Source organism: Capra hircus, chromosome 24 (assembly GCF_001704415.2).
Source record: "Capra hircus breed San Clemente chromosome 24, ASM170441v1, whole genome shotgun sequence".
NCBI lineage: Eukaryota > Metazoa > Chordata > Mammalia > Artiodactyla > Bovidae > Capra > Capra hircus.
This window is the reverse complement of record NC_030831.1, coordinates 49,564,003-49,580,747: the sequence shown is the minus strand read 5'-3', so window position 1 is coordinate 49,580,747 and position 16,745 is coordinate 49,564,003.

Below are 16,745 nucleotides of genomic sequence, written 5' to 3'. Positions count from 1 at the left end.
TGCCATCCATCCATCTCATCCTCTGTCGTCCCCTTCTCTTCCTGCCCTTAATCCCTCCCAGAATCAGAATCTTTTCGAATGAGTCAACTCTTCACATCAGGTGGCCAAAGTATTGGAGTTTCAGCTTTAGCATCATTCCTTCCAATGAACACCCAGGGCTGATCTACTTCAGAATGGACTGGTTTGATCTCCTTGCAGTCCAAGGGACTCTCAGGAATCTTCTCCAAAACCATAGTTTAAAAGCATCAATTCTTCGGCATTCAGCTTTCTTCACAGTCCAACTCTCACATCCATACATAACTACTGGAAAAACCATAGTCTTGACTAGACAGACCTTTATTGGCGAAGTAACGTCTCTGCTTTTGAATATGCTATCTAGGTTGGTCATAACTTTTCTTCCAAGGAGTGAGTGTCTTAATTTCATGGCTTCAGTCACCATCTGCGGTGATTTTGGAACCCAAAAAAATAAAGTCTGACACTGTTTCCACTGTTTCCCCATCTATTTGCCATGAAGTGATGGAACCAGATGCCATGATCTTCGTTTTCTGAATGTTGAGCTTTAAGCCAACTTTTTCACTCCCCTCTTTCACTTTCATCAAGAGGCTTTTGAGTTCCTCTTCACATTCTGCCTTAAGGGTGTACTTAGAATTAAGAAGTACTCTTCCTGAATAGGGCTTCCCTGGTAGCTCAGCTGGTAAAGAATCCATCTGCAAAGCAGGAGACCCCAGCTCAATTCCTGGGTGGGAAAGATCCCCTGGAGAAGGGATAGGCTACCCACTCTAGTATTTTTGCCTGGGGAATTCCACGGACAGAGGAGCCTTTTTTCCCCTCTTTTCCATGGGGTCGCAAAGAGTCGAACACAACTGAGTGACTAAGCACACACATACACTTCTTGAATAGAATTCAATTAAATTGTCTAGAAAGCAATGGAAAGAAGAAATACATGGACAAATGAATAAGTACTTGAAAGAACTAGGAAGAAAGGAAGGAGAAAGAGAGAAAAGAAGAGGGGAAGAGAAGAACTCACAGAACTAAATATGTTTGGTTATTTGAAAGAGCCGTCAGTTTAATGCCATTTAATAAAATCACACCAGGAGATAGTAGGTCTAGATTCTAGTATCATCCTGGAAAGTCCTTTCTTTCTCTGAACCTCAGGCTTCTAAATCCAAACTCATGGATTCAACATGATGATCTCCAGGGTTTCTCCTGCTCTGTTTCATTTGGCTCATAAATATGTTTACATACTGGGACATTTGACATGAAAATCCAATTTCTGCCTTAAAAAAAAAAAAAAAGGCAGAACCAGAGGACTCGCTCACACTCTGGCTCTGGCTTGAGGCCACCCCTTTAGAAGGGGGCCACTTGGCCCACCAGATGACCAGGATCAGCCTTCCCCTATCGCTTTGGGATTTCCAGCCCCAGCCCAGAAGGAAGAGCTGTAGAATATCAGTTGCCACCCTCTCCAGAGAAATCCCGAGACGCACATGCTTTTCCTCTTTCGTCTCCCCCTTAGAGTGAATATTGGGCCCAGCGGAAAGCAAAACCTAAAAGTGATTTTCAAAAGTAAATTCACATCTTCAATCTTTGTAAGAATTTCCATCCAGACACGGTTTACATAAAGCCTGTTTCCAAGAAAACAGGATGAAAAGCTGGAGAAACTCTCCCCGCCCCCAGGTGCACAAGTTCTGGTTACAGGCACCCACTTTCTCCTTGCTGGTCTGAGTCACCAGCGGGAAACACCATCTGAAAGGGGACTTCGTGGTTTGACTGAGCTGCATGTGTAAAACTTTCTGAAGGAAAAAAAAAGAAAACAGGGGAGAGGAGTGGGAGGTATAGACAAATGCTCCAAAAAACGATGCTGAAAATTCACACAAGCAACTATATGTGGTCTTGCCAGGGTAGCCTCATTCAGAAATCCTCTTCCAGATTCAAAGAGGGTTGTTTCTCAGTATTTAAATGCCTTACTTTTCCTTTCTTCTCTAGGTAGGCCAAAATTTCCTTGGCATTCCCAACTCCCAAGGTGTCCTTTCCACGTGGCTGTGCCCCGGGCATCCAGTTCAGCCAGGGGCCTGGTAGGGGAGCCAAGGACCTGGGGCTATGGCCACAGAGGTGTGTGAAGATGGGTGGGAGCGAGCTGGTCTCTCAGACCTGATAAGTGAGAAAAGGTAACCCCAAATCCCACCATCCAGAAAACCACTGTGACCATCTTCCTAAACTTTCTGTCGGTCCATATTCTGTAGAAGTAGAACTGCACGCTTTCTGCAATCACCTGCCTCCAGGGTGCAGTTTGAGATAGAAGATCTTGCTGTCTTCCACTCAGCAATGTCTGGTGACTCTGTCTAAATAAAAAGAATATGTAGATAAAGATCTGCCTAAACGGTGGCCCGGAACACGGCACAATTTAAATAATTGGCTTCCTGTTAAGATGTATCCAATTACAATCCCAGGCCTTGCCTGGTGGCTCAGTGGTAAAGCATCTGCCTACCGATGCAGGAGGTGCAGGAGACACGGGTTCAAGCTCTGGGTCGGGAAGATCCCTGGAGAAGGAAATGGCAACCCACTCCAGTATTCCTGCCTGGAAAATGCCATCGACAAAGGGGCCCAGCAGGCCACGGTCCAAGGTTTCGCAGAGTCGAGCACACACACTCAGAACCCTAACAACAGGGTATAAAGTTGCCCAACTTTTCTAAACCTTGACCACACTAGGCTTCATTGTTCCATTTAATCTTTGCCAAACTAAAACTGACAAAATGAACTGTAAACTTGAAGTTGAAATTAGATTTGCCTTTCTCTGATTAATATTAACAGTTAACTATCATTATCTTTTCATAGTACTAGTCAATTACATCTCTTCTTCCATGATTTACATGATTTAATCCTCTATCAGTTTTCCTAATGGGGTGTTGTGATATTGATTTATAATAAGAAATATAGGTCTTTTCCTGGTGGTCCACTGGTTAAGAATTCACCTTCCAATACAGGGACTACAGGTTTGATTTCTAATCTGGTAGCTAAGATCCCATATCACCTGGGGCAACTAAACCCATGTACTGCAACTAGAGAAAGGCGCTTCCTCCTTGGAAGCAAGCTATGACAAGTCTAGACACTATATTAAAAAGCAGAGACATTACTTTACCAATGAAGGTCCATCTAGTCAAAGCTATGGTTTTTCCAGTAGTCATGTATGGATGTGAGAGTTGGACCATAAAGAAAGCTTAGTGCCGAAGAATTGATGCTTTTGAACTGTGGTATTGGAGAAGACTCTTGAGAGTCCCTTAAACTGCAAGGAGATCCAGCCAGTCCATCCCAAAGAAAATCAGTCCTGAATATTCATTGGAAGGACTGATGCTGAAGCTGAAGCTCCAATACTTTGGCCACCTAATGCAAACAACTGGCATTTGAAAAGCCCCTGATGCTGGGAAAGATTGAAGGTAGGAGGAGAAAGGAATGACAGAGGATAAGATGGTTGGATGGCACCACTAACTCAATGGACATGAGTTTGAGCAAGCCCCAGGAGTTGGTGATGGACAGGGAAGCCTGGCATGCTGCAGTCCATGGGGTCACAAAGAGTTGGACACAACTAAGGGGTTGAACTGAACTGAACTGAATTAGTGAGTAAATGCTCTTCCGAGTTCTGTAATCTGCTCTAGCAAGTTAATTGAGCCCAAGGAGGGAATCATTGGAGCTTCCAATCTGTATCAACTTGGTCAGAAGGACAAGGGACAACCTAGACTTACGACTGCCTCTGAAGTGTGTTGGGGGCGGGCTGGAGAGCTTCTTGTAGAACTGAGCCTTTAACCTGTTGGGTCTGCCACCATCTCCAGGCAGATAGTGTCAGAATCAAGTTAACTTGTAGGATACACAGCTGCAGGGGAAGAACTGCTTCTGGGGACCACGTCTGTATACACACATGTTGAAACTGGTGACCAGACCTTCAGTTGGTGTCAGAGAAGTAGAATCTGCTAGAATCGCCTTGACTCATGGACATGTGTGGTTTGGAAAGTGAAAGGATGAAAGAGCAAGGGATGAAGAACTTTTGACTCCGACGTGGCCACATGGTCACCAGTGGTATGGAGTAGCAGCTGTGCTGCACTTACTCTGAATCCCTAAATGATACTGAAAGCACTGAGTCAGACCCTGATGCCAGACCAAGCTCAGATTTCGGTCAGTCTGAGTTTTGGCCACTAACTTTGTCCTCGGAGGTAAAAACTCGGTAGTGACAACAGAAAGGACCTCAAAGACCTCCGGTCTCTAAGAAGGTAGTTGGTGGGGGGTGGGGCGGCAGGAAGGGGAGAGGGAAAAACCAAAAAACTGTTGAAACCTGGGGGTGTAGGGCTGTTGATGAAAAAAAAAATTAATCACCTTATCTAAAAAGAAATGGAAATTTTTATTCAGGCCAAACTGAAGTTTATAACCTGGGAGCATCTTCTCAGAAAGCTCCAAGAACTGTTCTGCCTGTTACAGGTCAAAGCACAGTTGCATAAATTTTTGAGAGAGAGGTTTGTACATGAAATGACTACATATCACTGACAATTTACACAATCTAGATCTAAATGTACAAAGTGAGTAGTGGGTCATGAGTCATCGCAGTCCCTTACGAGATTAAGAAGGAAGATTACCTCCTAGGGAGTTGTAAAGAAGTCTATCTCCTAAGGCTGTCTGGTTTAATACAGATGCACACCACACACTGCAAGGGGAGAGAGAAGGCCCAAGTGGGCAAGGGAAATTCTATGTTTAAATATTTCTTGTCTTGCCATAAAATAGGAATTTTATTTCATCAGAGTGCAAGAGTTGAACCACTGATGATCAGTATCATTAGCTTCCTAAAGAATTGTTATTGAAATGATGGTGGGAGTAACTCCTTTGGGGTCTGTGTCTGGCTCTGAATGCTGCGGAGGGGAGGAGCACATTTGGGTTGATTCAGGACCTACAGGGCGCTAGAGCAAACCCAGAGAGTGATAAGTGATCCAGACAGACAGGAGGTTATCCTCAAGGGAACAGCCAGCCTGGTGGACTGGATGAAAACCACTGTGGGGTCTGTTTATCCTGAAAAGGTAAGCTACCTGTCTCCCCCTGTGAATACCAAAGCAGGACACGTGAGGCAGCGGATACGCAAGCCTCCTCGAGCTGGCTCTGTAACGATCAGGAGATTCATTCACTGAATATGCCCTTTACCCAGCTGGTGTTCTGTCAGTTGCTCAGTCGTGTCTGACTCCTGGCAACCCTGCGGACTGTAGCCTGCCAGGCTCCTCGGTCCATTGGATTCTCCATGCAAGGATACTGGAGTAGGTTGCCATTTCCTCCTCAGGGGATCTTCCTGATCCAGGGATCGAACCAGCATCTCCTGGGTCTCCTGCATGGCAGTTGGATTCTTTACCTTCTGAGCCAAAGAATATGCTCTCTACCCAGCTCATAGTGAAACCATGTAATCAGATTAAGATTTGAGCCTACGGTCTTTTAAAATCACACACCTGATTTCAAGACTTAATGAAGCTCAGTTTCTTTTTTAAAAAATAGTTAAATTATTTTTAGTTTTTAACATTTTTAAAAATTTATTTATTTTTTAATTGAAGAATAATTGCTTTACAGAATTGTGTTGCTTTCTGCCAAATATCAACATGGATCAGCCATAGATACAAAAAAATATTTTTTATTTATTCTTTATCTTTTTAAAAAATTTATTTATTTTTTAATTGAAGGATAATTGCTTTACAGAATTGTGTTGGTTTCTGCCGAACATCAACATGGATCAGCCATAGGTATAAAAAATTTATTTTTAATTGGAGGATATTTGCTTTACAATGTTGTGTTGGTTTCTGCCATACATCAGCATGAAATCAGGCATAGATATATATACGTCCCCTCCCTCCCTCCCATCCCTCTAGGTTGTCATAGAGCACCAAGTTGAAGTTGATGTCTCATTGCAGAAAGAATTCAGTGATAGACAAAGTGATAGATAAGAAGTAGATTTATTTAGAGAGAGAAACAGTCCACAGACAGAGTGTGAGCCATCTGGGAAGACTAGACTGGCCCTGGGGATGGGGTTATCACTTCAGATAGGACTGGGTAATTCGATAGGCTAATGAGTGGGAGGAGTATTCCAGCTATTTTGGGGAAAGGATGGGGAGGTCGACTCATCTGCCATCCTGGACCTATTTGGTTCTAGCCAGTTTTTGTCATGTCTTATGCCTATGTCATTCTTTTAAAACTTGTGCCCTGTCTGCTTCCCTCCTGTTTCAATAGTAAACACTGCTGTGGTTAAGGAGACCCTTCGCATGGGCACGCCATTGTAACCTCATAGTTGCAGAACAATAACAGTCCAGGAAGCCTTATCAAATTTACTGCCTCAACTTCCCCTCATGGGTCATACAGATGTTATTGAGAACAGCTTAATTAACAAGAGAATGAAGGGAACAGTCAGGAGAATCTTCCCCACATGGTGGAAACTTTTAAACAGTTATTAAGAAATAAAATGAATTAAGCAACTTTTGAGAGGAATGAAACAGAAACAGAGTGTCATGGGACTCATTCCAGCAGCAGAGAGACTTTCAGTTCAGTTCAATCACTCAGTCGTGTCCAACTCTTTTCGATCCCATGACCTGCAGCACATCAGGCCTCCCTGTCCATCACCAACTCCCAGAGTCCACCCAAACCCATGTCCATTGAGTCAGTGAAGCCATCCAACCATCTCATCCTCTGTCGTCCCCTTCTCCTCCTGCCTTCAATCTTTCCCAGCATCAGGGTCCTTTCCAATGAGTCAGCTCTTCGCATCAGATGGCCAAAATATTGGAGTTTCAGCTTCAACATCAGTCCCTCCAATGAACACCCAGGACTGATCTTCTTTAGGATGGACTGGTTGGATCTCCTTGCAGTCCAAGGGACTCTCAAGAGTCTTCTTCAACACCACAGTTCAAAAGCATCAGTTCTTCAGCACTCAGCTTTCTTTATGGTCCAACTCTCACATCCATACATGACTACTGGAAAAACCATTCCATGACTAGATGGACCTTTGTTGACAAAGTAATGTCTCTGCTTTTGAATATGCTGTCTAGGTTAGTCATAACTTTCCTTCCAAGGAGTAAGCGTCTTTTAATTTCATGGCTGAAGTCACCATCTTCAGTGATTTTGGAGCCCAAAAAAATAAAGTCTGTCACTGTTTCCACTGTTTCCCCATCTATTTGCCATGAAGTGATGGGACCGGATGCCATGATCTTCGTTTTCTGAATGTTGAGCTTTAAGCCAACTTTTTCACTCTCCTCTTTCACTTTCATCAAGAGGCTTTTGAGTTCCTCTTCACTTTCTGCCATAAGAGTGGTGTCATCTGCATATCTGAGGTTCTTGATATTTCTCCTGGCAATCTTAATACCAGCTTGTGGTTCCTCCAGCCCAGTGTTTCTCATGATGTACTCTGCATAGAAGTTAAATAAGCAGGGTGGCAATAGACAGCCTTGACGTACTCCTTTTCCTATTTGGAACCAGTCTGTTGTTCCATGTCCAGTTCTAACTGTTGCTTCCTGACCTGCATACAGGTTTCTCAAGAGGCAGGTCAGGTGGTCTGGTATTCCCATCTCTTTCAGAATTTTCCACAGTTTATTGTGATCTGCAGCAGTCAAAGTCTTTGGCATAGTCAATAAAGCAGAAATAGATGTTTTTCTAGAACTCTCTTGCTTTTTCCATGATCCAGCAGATGCTGGCAATTTGATCTCTGGTTCCTCTGCCTTTTCTAAAACCAGCTTGAACATCAGGGAGTTCACAGTTCACGTACTGCTGAAGCCTGGCTTGGAAAATTTTGAGCATTACTTTACTAGCATGTGAGATGAGTGCAATTGTGCGATAGTTTGAACATTCTTTGGCATTGCCTTTCTTTGGGATGGGAGACTTTAGAGGGTTATAAAGAAACGGGAAGAATGAAAGAGGCATTAATGGGATTAAAGCAAAGCTTTAACACAGCACTACCAAAGAGACTCCTTTCAGGTCCTCCAATTTTAAAGGGTCCCAAACAATAAATAGTAAATAGTCTGTTCTGTTTATAATGAAATTTGAAAATCCAGAAGGCACAGATTACAGTGAAAAACCTAACTAGCAATTGCCTGGGGCAGCAGTTAATCCAAGTAATCAAGATACAGATTGATGAGGAGGCCAGGGTCCCTTAACTCAATCCCTCACAGGGGATCCAAAGCCTTTCACACAAAAGTAGGTAAAATGGTCAGTGGATAAAAAAGAGACATTTTCAAGGACCTCTTGATACAGAAACCCCAGACACTCTAGTACCAAAACCCAAACGGGGAAGCCCAGGCTCAGCCTACAATTATATTGAGAAAACATAAAAATGTAAGGATAGAAACATAAGAGTTGATGGAATTACGGTAAAGGGCTGGAGATTTGGGAGTACAGAGTCTTAACCACAGGACCCCCAGGGAAGTCAGCCGCTGGACATTATTAACTGAAACCACTCCAATGAGTGAAGGATAGAAAATGATCTTGACATCTGAAATACCCACAGTGTCTAGGGTGATGCTGGAGAAATGCCCAAATGGGGCTGGCAGTGCCCAGAAGAGTTCTGTAATAGTATGTAAATAATTAATACAAGATCATGCTGTCTGGGGAATGCAGAGAGGAGATACAATCAGGGAGACTCTTTCTCTAGGATTGACTTTGGAGCCACCTGAGGAGCTGCTGGAACCAGCTGCCATGTGGACAGAGCCCTGTGAGTAGCTGTTGAGAACGAGCCAGCGGTTTACGGATGGCAGTTTCAGGGTAATTGGACAACATCTGTTTTGGAAGGCCACGAGTCTGGAGAATTCAGCTCAGTGGGATGAATGGCAGGCTGTCTTCCCAACAGTGGTAAGAACCGAACAGTGTTTACAACCCCAGTGTTTGGGTTTTCACTGACTCATGGGCAGTGGCCAGTGGCCTGGCCATATGGTCAGGCAGAAGGGCAGTGGAAACCTGGCCTGTTAAAGGGATGTCTGTATGCTGCATAGCTCTGTGGCAATCACTAAAGAAATTTGAGGGGTACATTAAAGAAGACCCTGTTGGCGCCCAGATCTGGAAGGGAACTGGAGCTGATGAGAAAAATCTCCCCATGTGCTCACTTAAGGTGGCCACCTGCGCCCACTAAGCTGGTAGTGGGTGCTTCAGCAATGCAGGGATGGGCTGAATCTGGATGCTGTCCTCTCTTATCATCTGAGGCACACAATGTCAGTGAGAACTGTTCTGTCTGCCAACAAGAAAGAGCAAGTAAAAGAAGAGAGAATGTTTTGCTCCCCATCGAAGTCTACAGAGATTAAGTCAGTGACCCGCAGTCTCAGAGAGAAGAGATTAACGTGATAATGGGATGAAGAGCTCTGTGCTTCAGCCAGAGGAAATGAAGGGCAGGATGCTCTGTGCTTTGGACAAACAGGCCCCTTGGAGAGTCACATGTATCTCAGGAAGAATTTTAATGAACCCAGCTTCTTGTAGTTTCCCACACGTGGAAAACACCGTAGTCATTCTCTTGGCTCTTTGTGATTAGCCGCCATCTCTTACCAAGATGTATGCTTGACTGCATGTGTTTTGTAGGCTACCTCCCCTCAGGTTTTAAAAAATCGTATATAAGCGATCCCCACAACCTGCCCCAACTTCTTGGGAGCAGTTTCTCAGAGCTACTGAGAGGCCAACCCCAGACTATCGTCCTCAGAAAGACCCGTAATAAAGCTTGACTTTGGTCACCTGATGTGAAGAAGTGACTCACTGGAAAAGACCCTGATGCTGGGCAAGATTGAAGGCAGGAGGAGAAGGGGACGACAGAGGATGAGATGGTTGGATGGCATCACTGACTCGATGGACATGAGTTTGAGCAAGTTCCAGGAGTCGGTGATGGGCAGGGAAGCCTGGCGTGCTACAGTCCATGGGGTCGCAAAAAGTCAGACATGACTGAGTGACTGAACTGAAAGCTTAACTCATGCCTCTCAAATTGTGTGTTTCCTTTCAGTTGACAAGAGACAGACTGCAAACGGCTACGTGGCAGATATCTTTGGTGGGAAGGCTCTGAACGCAGCTGACAGCTGAGACTGATGCTGGCAGCCTGGGTGAGGTGGGGTGGCAGGGGGAGGTGAGGGTAGGCATTGGAAAGGGTTCAGACAGTAATAGACCCCAACTCGAGACTGAGCTTTTCTTACCCAGTACAGATGCAAACGCTCAGGAACGTATCAAAGAAACCAGAACAGGAAATACTGAGCCAAGGCAGACAGCTGAACATCATTTCTTCAGACCAAGGGACACATGTACATTATATTCATATACATCCATTATATCATCCATAATATCCAAACATTATATTCCATAATATCCAACAATGAACAGAGAGCCTCCTCTGAGTACTAGTTAGCTAGAAAATTGGAACAGGCTGTTAAACCATTGGTTATCTAAAGTGGGAAGGTTAAAGCACGAAGGGCTGGCTTATACAGCTTCATGACCGTGTGCTCACACTCAGTGTGACATGAATGGGGCTAAAGGAGTGTCTGTTTTCAGGCAGAGTAAGGAAGGATGTGAGTATTCTTTCTCCTCACTCCCCATCACCTCAACTTTTTCTTTCTTTCTTTTTTTCCTTCAGTGGTGGCAGGACCAGGGCTACACCTACAAGTACCTCAGCAAGAAGAAACTGTAAGCATGTTTTTGTTTTGTTTTTTTTTCTGCAAAAAGCTTTATTGCTTCCATTCGGTCCAAGGCTTGGGAGAGGGCTCCAGGATGGTTAGAAACCTGCCTAGTGGCTGCAGAGAGGGGCTTCAGGCAGAAGCTTGGACATTGGGGGAACTCCTGAAAGGCGGCTCAGCTCCAGAGGCTCCGAGCCACGCTTGAGGGTGAGCCTTTCAAAGAAATATTCTCCCAACCCAGCCCAGGGCCAGCCAGCCTGCAGACATTGTTGGACAGGCGGTCTCCCATCTTTTAGGACGTGGTTCTCTGTGAGTCACAGAGGTGGGGGTCTGTGTGAACAGAACCCAGGCCATCCAGGCCCAAAAGGGCTGATTCCAGTTCTTCTCCATGAGAAGGGCGGCTTCCAGAGCTTCCTGGATTTTCCTGACTTCTCTTGAGACACGTCTGCACGTCCTGAAAGAGGGCGCAGCCTCTGCACTGGCTTCGTGTTTACCAGAGGTGCTCCTGCACCCTCACGGCTCTCCTCGACCAATTTGCGGAAACAGTGGCTCACGTCCTGCAGAGCCACGTTTGTGGTCAAAATAGAAGCCCAGAGAGAGGCAATGGTAGGGGACCAACGGACGCGTGCTGACCAGGCAGTTGACTGCGGCCTCCACCTGGGCGGAATAATTCTGACGAATCTGGGAGCTCATGGTTGATATGCAATAAGAAGCTAAGCTGAGAAAGTGGTGTTGGCCGGTTGTGGGAGCTGAGTATATCTGAGTGGCTGATTCCAGAGATGCAACTGGAAAAAATGTTGGAGGGTGGTCAGAGGCTCATGCCAGGGGCATCCCAGGGTCTGTTCCACAGGAACAGAAGCAAGAGACAGATCTGCAGGACCACTGAGCGCACTGCAGTAAGTGTGTTCTTAACCTTTATGTCAGACAGAATTCCTAAAGGCCTGATGGGGTGTGATGTGCAAAACTGGGTTGAACAGTGAAGGCAGTCATATTGCCAGACGGTAAAGGGAGCTCCCTGGTTCTGATCCTGTGTAATGGGGTGGGTGGGGGTCGAGGAGGGTGGGAGGGGGCCACTTGCTATACTAGTATCACCTCCTGCAGTATAGCTGACAAGGTAGAAATAGAAGCCTGCAAACCTGAGCGGCCTTGCCCAGGGAGACGCTTTCATACGATATGATGACAGGCTGCATAGTTACTAACAACTGAAAGAAGTTCTAGTGATGTGCCAGTGTCTTTTGACCTGTGTGATCGATTTGCTGTAAGGGAAGAATGTGTGAAGAGCAGGGAGTGGACTGGGATATTGTGATTCATAATAAGAAATATTTGGTCTTCATTCCCATTTCTAGCACAGAACTTCTAAAACCCTTGGAACTGCCTAAGTGGTAATGAATTATATTTCGATTGTCCCCAGGTCACCTAAGGATGGGGCTGGTTGCCAAGGGAACCAACACTGTGCTCGGAGGGTTGAGAGTTTCAGTCCCCACTTAGACCTCATGGGAGGGGAGAGGGGATAGAGGTTGAATCTGTAGATTGTATGGCCAGTGATTCGATCACTGCCTTTGAATGAACCCTCCACAAACACCCAGAATGATGGGATTTGGAGAGCTGCTGGGCTGGTAAACACACGGAGTTGCTGAGAGAGTTGTGTCCTTGGAGAGGGCGAGGAAACTCCACGTCCCTTCCACATACCTTGTCCTGTGCATTTCTTACTTCTAGCTGTTTCTGAGTTGTGGCCTTTTATAATAAACTGGTGATCTAGTAAGTAAAATGTTTGATTTCTGTGAGTTGCTCTGGAAAAGTAATTGAACCCAAGGAGGAAGTCACTGAAACCCCCAACCTATAGCCTGTTGGTCAGAAGAATGGATGGCAACCCGGAGTTGCCACTAGCCTCTGCAGTGGGGTGGGGGTGGGAGGACAGGGACATTCTTGTAGGGCTGAGCCCCTCACCTGTGGGGTCTGATGCTTTCTCTGGGCAGATAGCATCAAAATTAAGTTAAATTATAGGCTGGTATCCATTAAAAAGAATGAAATAATACCATTTGCAACAACATGGATGGGCCTAGAGATTGTCATACTGAGAGAAGCCAGTCAGATAGAGAGGGAATTTCCTATAACAACCCTTATATGTGGAATCTAAAGAGAAATGATACAAATGAACTTAACAAAACAGAAACTCACAGACTTAGAGAATGAACTTATGGTTACCTGTACACACTGCTATATTTAAATGGATCACCAACAAGGACCTCTGTAGGTCCTTGTGTTATGTATAGCACATAGAACCTTGTTCAATATTACATGGCAGCCTGATGGGATGGGAGTTTGGGAGAGAATGCGTACATGTATACATATGGCTGAGTCCCTTTGCTATTCACCCCAAACTTTCACAACGTTGTTCATCGGCTATACCACAATACAAAATAAAAAGTTTTTTTAAAAAAGGAAAAGAAAATTGTAGGTTGGTTTCAGAGAATTGCTTATTGGCATGGCACAAAAGACAAAAACTACAAATAGCTTCAGGTAAACAAGCTCTCTTTTTACCAGGAAAAAAAATGTTTTGAAATATCACTGGGCAAAAAGGCCCAACAAAATCTAATTTGCTATCCTCACTCATCTATTCTTCTAGAAATTTCAGAGGAAGGCATATATTTTGAATGTCAAATGAAAACAAGGAAGGATGACAAATAACCAGAATACCAGGAAACAAGCTTCTCTACTGTGAAGGCCAAAATTGTCTCTAAGTACAATGACTGTGCTCCCAGTGAGGACAGCCAATTTGTCTCCAAGTCAATGGAATCTAGAATGAATGCTCCATACAAGGTATTAAGACTCGAAGACCAATAAAAGGTCATGAAACTCAGCAGAACAGTATGTTCGGAGCTGTTTCATTTTTTGAGTGTTTTTTATGTAGAAGACCTTGTTAGGTTAGGATACATTTACTGGAGGGAAAAGTACCCAAGAAAAGTAGATGGGCCACATGGGAAAATCTTAACTTCATTAGCCGCAGACACCAAGTACCAGAGCCAGCCTACAATTTGGAGCCTGTTCTTGGGAGCTGGCCCTTTCCCAGATGTTTTCTTTTGTGGTATAATAATTACCACAAACAGCGTTTAAAATGACACTGAGATTTGCTCTATCACAGTTTCTGTGGGTCATAAATTAGTAGAAGCATACATCAGAGCTGTTTGGGGTTTGGTTCCAGACTACCGCAATAATGCAAGTATCTCGATAAATTGAGCCACATAAATTTCTTGGTTTCCCAGATCATATAAAAGTTGTTTACACTATGCTATAGTCTATTAAGTATGCAATGGTGAAACAGAGTAGGACCCTATGGTCCTTCCCCTCACATCCTCTGCCTGCCTTCTGTCTGTGAAAAACTCAAGTCAAAGACTAAGTTTAATCAGAGAAATGAAAACATACAAAAAAAAACCCCCCAAAACGAAAACCGTCAAAGGAGACCAAATAATAATAATGTAGTCGTTAGGCATAGTCAAGGTCCTTAAGTTCCTTTTCAAGAACTATAGATAATATTCTGAGCCAAATCCTGTGAGCTGTCTTATAGACACTGAAACTCCAGGTGGGAGACGTTAACCACATGATGACCAGGCTGTACCGATGACATAAGCTGCCACAATTTCAGGAATTGTCCTCAAAGAAACCGGAACAAATGGACGATGGAACTGAAGATTAACTGTCCCTCAAACAACCAAGATGATGCTGGTCAGACCACTGATGACCAGTTTGATGTTGATCATTGCAGCTGACTGTACTATTTCTGCATGTAACCCCCTCCGTCAGCCTATAAAAGCTCTTACCCTGCCGGTTGCCAGTGGGGGGTGTTTGGGGGGAGTCGGCCTTTGGACTGATGTCTGCCCTCCATCCCCACCCGCTACTTCCCCTTCCACCCCTCCACCCTCATCGCCATCATCTGAAATTAAAGCAAACTCTCCTCTCCACCAACCTGGCCTGTTTATTTGGCTGTTGAGTGGTGAGCAGCCAGACCCCACACTCCTTTCGGTAACAGTAGCATTATATCTAAAAACAATGTAGGGCTTCCCTGGTGGCTCAGTGGTAAAGAATCTGCCTGTCAATGCAGGAGACACAGGTTCCATCTCTGGGCGCGGAAGATCCCAAATGCCACGGGGCAACTAAGCCCATGTGCCACAACTACTGAGCCTGTGCTCCAGAGCCTGGGAACTGCAACCACTGAGCATGTGCCCCGCAGCTACTGAAGCACAGGCGCCCTAGAGCCTGTTCTCTGCAACGAGAGGAGCCCCCGCAAAGAGAAGACGGCACACCGCACCTAGCGAGTAGCCCCGCTCTCTGCAACTGGAGAAAAACCCTCACAGCAGCAAAGACCCAGGACAGCTGAAAACAAATAAATAAAGTTATTTTTAAAAAGGAATAAAAACAAGTGTACAAGGACTTCCCTGATGGTCCAGTGGCTAAGACTACATGCTCCCAATGCAAGGGTCTGAGGTTCAATCCCTGGTCAGGAAACTAGATCCCACATTCCCCAATTAAGAGTTTGAATGTTGCAACTGAAATATCCCACATGATGCAACTAAGACCTGGTGAAGCCAAATAAATAAATATTTTTTAAACAGCATTAAAAATAAATTTAAAACAAATATATATATATAGTTTAATTTAAAAATATTTCAATGCACCAAAATATTAACCATCATCTGATAAAGCAGGGTTGCCATGAATCTTCAATTTGTAAAAAATGCAATATCTGAAAAGCACAATAAACTGAGCTACAGTCTAGCTCTTCTGCTCAGGATCTCACAAGGCTATAGTAACAACACCTGAGGCCAGGGGTTCTCTGCCAAGTCCACACGGTTGTTTGCAGAATTCAGTTGCTTCTGGTTGTAGGACTGAGACCCTTAGCTATCAGAGGCCACAACAGTTCTTACCCTGTGATCCTCTCCGTCGGCAGTTAATTGCATGACAGCTTACTTAAGATCAGCGACTGAACCTACCTATCTACCATCTATCTATTACCTGTCATCTATTTATCTAATTAAAACATAATCTTTGAAGTGATATCCCATCACCTTTGCCATATTCTATTAGTTAGAAGCAAGTCAGAGGTCCTGCCTACACTCAAAGTGAGGAAATTTAGCAGGACATGAACACAGGAGCTATCCTGGGGTCTGTCTGTCATACCAAGTTTGTGATCCCCTAGCTCAGAGTTTCCCAAAGGGTATACCTACAACATTAGTTCCACAAGAATTGTCTTTTGAAAAAATCATACCTCAGTTTTACAAGTTTAGAATTGCTATATATTCTCTCCCCTTCCTAGAGATTCAAAATACACACAAGCGTATTAAATGTACTGAGAAGTCTTGGTTTTCAGTTATGATGACATTCACCTGCAAAAGCAGAAAATTCAACTTCTTTTTTAAAATAAGTCTTTTTTTTTTTTTTTTAAGATAACAAGCCTGGAGAGGACTTGATTCAGTGAACTAGTTGTGCCAGAGCAGATGTCAGGGCAATTTTCTTGGTCTTCCCTCACAATGATGTGATGGCTGCTGTAGTTCCAGCCATCACATTTGCATTTACAGTGGGCAGGAGGAGGAAGGAAAAATCCCAGGTTGGCCCTCTGTTTTGTTTATTATGAAAATATAAACTTTCTCAGAATCCCCTAACTTCTTCTACCCTCTTGTGTGCTACAGGCTATATCCTTCAAGACTCCTCTGTCCATGGGATCCTCCAGGCAAGAATACTGGAGTGGGTTGGCATGCCCTCCTCCAGGGGATCTTCCCGACCCAGGGATGGAACCCACATCTTATGTCTCTTGTGTTGGCAGGCTAGTTCTTTACCACTAGCACCATTAGGCTTCCATGTGTATCTCATGAGTTAGAACAGGGTCTTATGCTCAACCTCTCTGCAAGGAAGACTGTGGAAGTGAAAATGTAAAAAATTTTAGCCTTGATAGTGAGAAATGACAAGGCAGAAGGGGATTGGGAGAGACTCTGGGGGTAGCGAACTAACAGAGTCTGCCACAAGTTGCCTGAAAGAAATGTGCTCAGCTTTTCCACTGGAGCTCTAACACCTAACCACAGAAACATGCCTCCAAAAGTACTGCTGAAGCCAAAATCT